A 9,863-nucleotide genomic window follows, 5' to 3' on the forward strand; every position below is an offset into this window, starting at 1 on the left:
TTATACTTAAAGCACAATTTAGTTTGTCAAATTTTGTAGTCCGGTTTCAATCGCAATCTTAACTGAAGACAAGCTATCAACTCAATCAAGCATTTGGAAAGAAGGCTCAACACTCAAAGCAAGACCTTTCATGATTCGATGATCAGAATACTTCGTATAAGTCAACCTACAGGTAGTATAAACTTAGTTTGACCATATGTTAAGTGTATTTTGTTCACTCCCCAAGTATAGGGTTGTGATGTAGTAATAAACTCGGTGAGACCGAGGTCGAATCCACGAGAACTGAAACCTGTACGTAATCTGAAACTAACTATAACTAGAACTAGACTAAGACGAAATCTAAATCAAGTGAATATGAGGGAATAATGGTAAAGTATTACTCTAAAACTTGTGAAAATAAAGGTGGGAACTAGGGTGCTAAGGATCCACTTGTAACAATTGGGAAGCTACCTTGTATTGATTCAGGGATACAACTGGAATCAGAGTCCTATCCTATCCAGTTGATAAGAAGAGATTTGTTAGATCTCTGAACTTCTCATGGATCTAATCATCAATAGATAAGAGTGGTGAAGATTTGGAAGTGATTCCGTCACCTAACCATGCCTAAAAGACTAGCAAACAACGACAATTTACCAATCTCACAGCCAATCATGAGAGAATTGTGAAAGTTAGGAAGGATTCCGTCACCCTACCATGCCCATGGGACGATGGTGAACAACAGGTCTTACTAATTTCACAATCTCAATAATGGGAAAAACATACTTAAAGCTATCACAGATCCATTGTAATTTGAGTCACAACAAACCATTAAAAACTAAAAATATACCTTCATAAATAACTAGAATCCATAAGAGTTCAACAAAACATGAATCAAAACCAAGCAAACGTCCCAATTATGTTACAAGCTTCACCTCTTAGCCCTAGCTAAGAGGTTTAGCCCAACATGATTAGGCTCAACATCTTAAAAGAAATACTAAAAAGAAACAAAAAAAAACTAAATAAATATTACTCTACTCTTTCTCTGCCTCTGCCCACGTCCCTGGAAAATTGAATGCCTTCTCTTTCTCTCTCGTCACCTTTTATTAGTAATAGTAGTCGATGAGAGTGGTTGCTATAACAGAGTCGGAAACCCACTTTATTTACGCAACAGAAATTTCTAAAAACTCTTACGCATTGGTGATGATTAGTGGGCCCATAATTTGACTTATCAAAGAAATCCACGCCGTCCATTTGTTTTCTCTCGAAAAACCAGTCAGGCTTGATCAGTTTTAGATCAGATTCGTGGTGGCCCACGTGATTGATTTTACAGCAAAGACTTTGCCGTTCAATCTTACATTTGAGACTTCATGTACCTACAATGCTTTCATGGGACAAAACGGACACCTAAGTGACGGTCACGCCCCCCCTCTGGACACAATGGACGGTCCCGATCATTGAAATAGATGATGGGTGGGGCCCATTGTCAAAATCCAACTGCAAGCATGTCCGTCCCTGGACGTTTTGCGCTAGAAGACAGTTTTTGGAAAGTTTTGTTCAAAAATTAGGTGGGGCCCACTTTTGATGACATTTTCGGAGATCTACTCCGCTCATTATTTTCTCAGTAATGTGTAAGCCCATGGGTCAAAGTATGAAGTAAATCCAAACTCTAAGTGGGCCACACCATCCACTTATGATGAGTTAATACCGAACATTGAAGCAAACCACTTCTTGCTTACGTGCATGCATATAGAGTTTTGGTTATTTACAAATTTGCCACTTTCCCTTCTATAGATGTATGTGGTTCATTTCTCCCTACCGCACCGTTCAAAAGAAGTGAAATTTGACGAATATCCACTTTTTTTCATACTCTTTCCATCGGTTCAATTTGGGTCCCGATCTCCCAAGGATGTCCAAGATGCTTTCTTAATGGTTATTGTCTGATTTTGTCCTTCGGGTTACTTAAACACTGATCCAAGGTCTGAATTTTGACGTGTACGGTTAATTTATGGTCCTCAAGCCATATATGAAGTTTCGAGCCCAACGAATGGTGGGAACCCTGTGATCTTGTATTCTGACTGACTTTTCAAGCATCTTTAGTGTGACGAACATGATTTTCTTGAATCTCGGCCATGTAAAATCGTCGATCTCGGTCCCCTGGAGTCCGTCCCTTGCCTTGATGATTCCTGAGCATTAAATTCATGCATTTAGCACCCTTTTTCAGTCTAGGCTCCTAAATTCATCTTGCAGCACAAACACGATTAAAATATGGCATTGAACAATATTATGTTCGTAAAATCATGCAATAACTGGGGTCCAATATGCAATATTTGACCCTCAACATATTTCACTCATGCATATTTAGAATCATATTTTATGTTAAATATACTAAATTAGGTCAGCTCAAAGTCCGGTTTGGCTAGCCTAACCTGTTGGGCCAACCCTACAACATTCGATCAAAAAGACAGATATGAAAAGATCTTTTTATGATAGGTTCGACCAGCCCAACTTGGGGTTCGGCCTGCCCATGGTAGTTTCGGTCAAGTTTCTAGCAATGGAACCAAATCAGATCTTGGACCAGTTAGGCTAGCTGAACATGGGCTTAGCCAGCCGAAGATTTGAAAGATTTTATCCCGCGATTTCTAGATTCTGATTGGAACATAATCTTTGAAGTTCAGCTAGCTAAACTACACAGATCTTTGGCTATAAATAGAGGCTTTCTCTTACTCTTTAAACCAAGAAAATTCATAGTCTTATATTGTATTGTAAAGAGAGATCCTTCAAGCTTCCTTAAGCTATTTGTGTTATAATTCATATTTTATTATTAGCTTATTCTATTCTCCTTCTCAAAGTTAGATTAAATTGTTTTTTATTGAGTAATTCATACTCTGAGAATAGGGAGAATCGAATCTGCAACAACAAGGTTTCATTTATTTCATTGAAAATCTGTTAAATCTTTTTATATCTTTTTGGGTTGAACTCATACAAACAACTTCATCAATATCCCAAGAAGAATATCGCTGCATTCAAGCTACAGCTACGACTTCGACTCGCCAAATCAAAAATAAGTAGTCTTTTAAATTATTTCAATTTGGGTTTTTCTGAGATAGCCTTAAAATCTCAGCGGGTTTGTTTGTGGTGACCCCATAAAATCACAAAGTGGGTTTGATTGTGATAGCTCATGAAAATCGCAATAACTGTATATGGTTGTTAAGGTGACCCTAGAAAACCTTGAAATAGTGAAAGCCAAAATTACGAAGGTAGTGATTTTGAGAGTGGAGTAGGTTACATTGAAGCACTGAACCACTATAACTTTTTTGTGCATTGTGGTGATCGAATTTTATTATTTGTGCTGTTGTGCTTTTCTTATTCTTTGCATTAGTTTGAGATTTTGATTTCAAAGACGACATGACAAAAGGTTGTCCTACCTAAATCTTTTAGGTGTAAGGTTGTCCTACGAACTATTTGATATCAAGAATTTAATACTCTGCAAAATTGTATTACATTGATTTATTATTCTGCATTATATCGAAATATTTGGCATTATCATATCCTCCCCCCCCCCTCAAGGACATTTACAGCTCGTCTTTTCAAGTGGTATCAGAGCGAAGTTGCTCTTTTTAGGCTTAACTTCCAAGAGTTAGATCCAAAGCTATTGGAATGTCAAATTTCGATAGTCTATCCATTTCTAGGCCACCACCCTTTGATGGCTCAAACTATTCCTACTGGAAAGCTAAAATGAGGATCTTCTTTAAATCTATTGATGAAGTGTGTAGCAAGCTACCATGACCCAATGTGTCCCTCCAATGTTGGAAGTAGTGGGTGAAGATGGAAGCAAGTCCATGAAAGTACAAGTTTATAATTTATGGACTCTGGGTTAGAATCATAGTTGTTCACTCCCCAAGTATAAGGTTGTGATGTAGTAATAAACTCGGTGAGACCGAGGTCGAATCCCAAGGGACTGATACCTGTACGTAATCTGAAACTAAATAGAACTAGAACTAGAATGAGATGAAATCTAAATCGAATGAATTTGAGAGAATAATGGTGAAATATTAATCTAAAACTTAAGGAATTCAGAAGAAAGAAACTAGGGATTCAGAGGATCCACTTGTAGAGATCAGGGAGATCTTTATGCCTGCTTCAAAAATCATGGAACTTAAACTGAACTTACTTGATCTAGTTTTCACGAGATGAAAGATATATGAATTAGAATGGATTCCATTACCAAACCATGCCCAGGAGACAAAGCAAACAATAGAATTCAACTAATTATCAACCAATCAACAATGCATGAAGGTTAGGAAGGGTACCGTTATTCGACCATGCCCATGAGACGATGGTGAACAACAGGGCTTCCTGACGTCATAAACATCAAAAGGGAAAAAGAAAATACTCAAAGCCATCACAGATCTATTATAATTTCAGTCACAACAAACCATTAAAACAAACTGAAAGTATTCCTCTTAATTGAACTAAAATCAACATCAATCAGTCTAGCATAAATCAAAGGCATAGAGTTAGTCTCATCACGCCACAAGCTTCCCCTCTTAGCCCCAGCTAAGAGGTTTTAGCCTGACATAATCAAACTAAAATCCCTTAACATAAAAAGCAATAACATAAAGGAGGAAAGGAAAGACCCTGCCAGACGTAGTCAGCCCACCTTTTCTCTCTCTCCCTCTGCTCACTTCCAGCCCAAGCCGGCAATCTCTGTCCTTCCTCCCATTCTCCACGTTCCAACACTCCACGTTCAGCCCTCCACCGTTCCCTCCTGCTGCCTCCAACTGCCCGTCCAAAGCTTTCCAGATTCAATCCCCCCCTTTTTTCGTTCTCTCTCTCTTCTTTCTTATAAGCACAGCACCCCTGGAGTCGGTGGAAATCGGTGGAGTGCATAAGGCGTTACGCACTCCCTGTTTTACGCAGCTCAAGACGCAAAACGAGTTGCGTTCAACTCAGATTTTCGGCACTGACATCATCATGAAATATATTTTCTCTTCATGGTGGGGTTCAACACTCTCTTTACATACGTCTGGATGGTCTGAATCACCAATCTGACGATGATCAGAAACACAAAAAGGCCCACAGCGGCCGGATTTCCTGGCACAAGGGTGTGAATGCACTCGCGCTGGACTCCTAATGGAATCCATTATCGTTGGTAACGGAAGAATCCATCCATCCATTTGATTCCCAGCGAAAAACAGGTCAGGAAAGGTGGGTTTTAGATTAGATTCCGTGCGGCCCACTGGATTTCTCATTCCACCGTTCGTCCTGCGTTTGAACGGTTGATATCTGATCTATGCTGCCTCTTGAAATTTATTCACCTAGGCGATGGTCTTAGCCATCTTCTAAAACAAGAGAACGGTGGACAAGATTCTGGGGAGCGAGTGGGGCCCATGCTGAAAAATGGACGGACAACGTCCGTCCGTTATACGGCGCTTAAAATGGAAATATGTCTTTGACCGGACTGACCGTACGGTGCACAACCGGTGCGTGTACACTATGTACACGCACGCATATGTAGGGTCCACTGTGATGTTCGTGAGACATCTCCTCGTCCATTTGTTGTGTCACTCCATTTAAGGTGTTGAGAATAAAATTGAAGCATTTTAGATATCAGGCGGGCCCCAAATCACGATTTATGGATTAGATCGTCCATTGGGCCACTTTCAGAGGGATCCAATGGCTCAAATTTGGCGTGTACGCTTAGTTTTTGGTCCTCCACCATGTATAAAGTTTCGAGATGAACAGATAATGGAAACCTAGTGATCTTGCATTGGCCGACTTTTAGGCCGCTTGAGCTTCAGTTTTTTCGCGGATCCCTGGCATGTAATTCCGTCGATCTTGGTCCCCTGAGTCCGTCCCTTGCCTTTGGTGTTATCAGAGCATTAAATCTATGCTTTATCATCCTTTTTCAGTCTAAGCTCGTAAATACACTCTGTATCACAAACATGATTAAAGCGGGCCATTAAATGGTATCCTGTTCGTAAATCCAAGCAATAACTGGGGTCTAATATGCAATATTTAACCCTCAACACAACCCCCAACCAGCATTTTGCTAGTCCTGAGCTTTATCATCAGACGAGTTCAAAAGAATCATCTCGTGTGATACAGCAAAACAAGCTTGGGATATACTTGAAATGACACACGAAGGAACTAATATTGTTAAGAAATCTAAGATTCAAATCTTTACAACAAGGTTTGAAGAAATCCATATGGAAGAAAATGGATCATTCATGGATTTCTTCACTAAACTAAATGACATTATTAATTCCATGTAGGGTCTTGGAGAAAAAGTCCCTGAAAGCAAAGTGTGTGCAAAAATTCTACGATCGCTTCCTGACAGGTTCAATTCTAAAGTCACTGCTATATAAGAATTGAGAGATACTGATACAATGAAGGTAGAGGAATTAGTAGGATCTCTACAAACCTATGAGCTAAATTTCAAAGCTCCCAAAAGTAAATCTATAGCCCTAAAATCCTAAAAATCCAAATCAAAAGATTCAGAAAATGATGATGACATGGCTATGCTTGTTAAAAAGTTTTATATGATTTTTAAAAATAAAAATAGATCTGATTTTCGAAAACCAATTGACAAAAGAAAGAGAAATTGGAAATCTAAATCTAAAGACTCTCAATGTTTCAACTGTTCTGAATATAGGCATCCAGCTGCAAAATGTCTTACGAATGATAAATCTAAAAGAAGAGGCATAATTGCCACATGTGATGAATCGTCTGAATCTAAATCTGATTCAGAAACTGACGAATCAAATCATGAAACTGAAAATAATCAAAAGGCGTTTATGACTCTACTTAGACTTACTTCCTCAAATGAAGATGAAACATCTGATTATGAAATGCCAGGAAGTGATGTTGAAAATGAAGAAGATCTTCAAGTAGTCTTGATGCCTTATATAAAAAAAGTTGTAAGATTGCAACAAAATTAAAAATTCAAAAGAATAAATTTGCAGATTTAAAATTAGAACTTGAAATTTCTGTTTTGGAAAAATCACATTTTTCTAATTGTTTTGAGAAAACCAAACTTAAACTCAATCTAAAAAATTCTGAAATTGAAGATCTCAAAACTAAAAATAAAAATTTACTATTAGAAATTACTTCTCTAAAAATTCTAAAGAGACTTGGATATATACCCATGGTGACCCGATACTTGAAAAGCTAGTATCTGCGTCTCGTCGAAGTAACAACAAATCCAGCTTGGGCTATATTAAGAGTCGTTCAGAAAAATCTAAAAATACTGATCTTATATTTGTTAAAGGTGAATCTTCAAAATCTAAAGAAGAAACTATAAAGGAAATAAAGAAAAAACATTGTCAAAAACTTTTTTATCCAAAAACTAAGTCTAACTATCAAAATAAAAATTATAATCCTTTTCTTGCAGATAAGATAGTGGACTTACTTAAGGAGCTCGTGAAATCCAACTCTAGAACTATGAGAGTAAGTGGGAATAAGAAAATATATTTTTCTCAAACTAATCATGTTATTAGAGATCCTCTTAAACCCAAAACTATATTGAAATGGGTTTCAAAAAATAAGTGTCTTTTTTTCCACACAACTTTCAAAGCTAGTAGTCATTCAAGATGGTATCTAGACAGTGGATGCTCTAGACATATGACAGGTGATAAGGCAATACTTTCAGACATCAATCACATTGATGGAGGATCAGTAACATTTGGAGATGGCAGTAACTGCAAAATCGGTGAAAGAAGTAATGTAAAACTTCCCAATCTTCCTGTTTTTAAATATGTTTTATATGTTAAAGGTTTGAAACACAATATGCTAAGCATATCTCAAATCTGTAATAATAATCATGCTGTTAAATTTTTCTTATCACGGATGTGAAATACTTAATAATCAAAGTTATATTAAATGGTCGAAGAACCTCTGAAAATTGCTATATCATTGATGAATCATGTTCCACAAGTCATTCTTATTATATGGTCTAAACAGACGAAACTGAACTATGGCATCAACGTCTTGGACATGTGAACTTTAGAGATATCTACAAACTTAGCAAGAGAGATCATCTTCGAGACTTACCCCAAGTTTAAAAAATTGAAAAAGAAAGTATGTGGTGCCTGTCAAATAGCTAAACAAATCAAGAGTAGTCACAAGAAGGTAAACTCCTTAACTACATCTAGACCCATCGAATTACTCCATATGGACCTTGTTGGACCAACCCGAACAGAGAGTAGAGATTGTAAAAAATACTTTCTAGTTGTAGTTGATGACTACACTAGATATTCATGGATAGTCTTCTTAAAAGAAAATTCGGATACTTTTGACGAAGTCAAAAAGTTATTTAAATGCATCCTGATGAAAAAAGAATTGACTATGAAAAAGATAAGAAGTGATCATGGAACAGAATTTCAATAGCAATTTTGAGAAGTTTCGTGATGACCATGGAATATTACATGAATTTTCTGCTCCTAAAACTCCTCAACAAAATGGTATAGCTAAAAGGAAAAACAGAGTTCTACAAGAAATGGGAATTGTTATGCTTAATAGTAAAAAATTAGCAAAAAATTTATGGGCCGAAGCTGTCAACAGTGCTTGATATATTACTAATCAAGTATATGTAAGAGTAGTTTTAAATAAAATGACTTATGAACGCTGCTCTAACAAAAACCCATCAATAAAATATTTTCATACTTTTAGAAGCAAATGCTTCATTTTATGAGATAGGGAACATCTGGGAAAATTTGAAGCAAAAAGTGATGAAGGTATTTTTCTACGGCATGCTCTAAATAGTAGAGCATATCGTGTCCTAAATAAAAGGACTGGAGTACTACAAGAATCCATAATTGTCATAATTGATGATCAAACTATCACTCCAGCTAATAAACATGATGATGAGGTTATTATATTCAATCAATCAACACCTTCATCAAAATCAGATACAACTGAGAATAGACTAGTCAAAGACCATCCGACTAATCAAATTCTTGGTAACCCTCACACTAGTGTTCAAACCAGAAGACAAGTTGAAAACATTTGTAAGCATGTATGCTTCACTTCCTAAATAAAAACATTAAATGTAAATGAAGCCTTAGCTAATGAAAATTGAATTTTAGCTATGCAAGATAAACTAAATCAATTTGTCAGGAATGATGTTTGGTATCTAGTGCCTAGACCATCTGACAAACATGTAATTTGAACTAAATGGATATTTAAAAATAAATCTGATGAATTTGAGAATATCTTAAGAAATGAAGCAAGATTAGTTGTATAAGGGTACACCCAAATTGAAGGAGTCAACTATGATGAAACTTTTGCTCAAGTCACTCGTCTCGAATCCATCAGACTATTTATCTCCATTACACGTCATAAAAACTTTAAAATTTATCAAATGGATGTTAAAAGTGCTTTCTTAAACGGTGATTTAAATGAAGAAGTTTATGTAAAACAACTTAAAGGTTGCGAACACCCTAAACTTCCTAACAATGTTTACCGTCTTAAAAAGGCCCCGTATGGATTAAAATAAGCTCCTAGAGCCTGGTATGAAAAATCAACAAAATTTCTTCTCAAGCAAAATTTTTAAATGGGTAGCGTTGATAAAACCCTATTCATCAAAAGAATTAATGAAGAACTGTTGATTGTTCAAATAGATGTAGATGATAATTATATATGGACCAACAAATGCTAACCTTTCTTCTAAGTTTGCAGAGTTTATGAAATCAGAATTTGAGATGAGAATGGTGGGAGAACTGAATTATTTTCTTAGATTTCGAGTGAAACAACTTGAAGAAGGAATTTTCATATCTCAAACCAAGTATGCGATAAACCTAGTTAAGAAATTTGGGTTTGAGAATGGTAAAAACTTTGCTACTCCCATGGCTATAACTCTCAAATTATCAAAAGATGACACAGGT

This window comes from Magnolia sinica, chromosome 11 (genome assembly GCF_029962835.1).
Source record: "Magnolia sinica isolate HGM2019 chromosome 11, MsV1, whole genome shotgun sequence".
Taxonomy (NCBI): domain Eukaryota; kingdom Viridiplantae; phylum Streptophyta; class Magnoliopsida; order Magnoliales; family Magnoliaceae; genus Magnolia; species Magnolia sinica.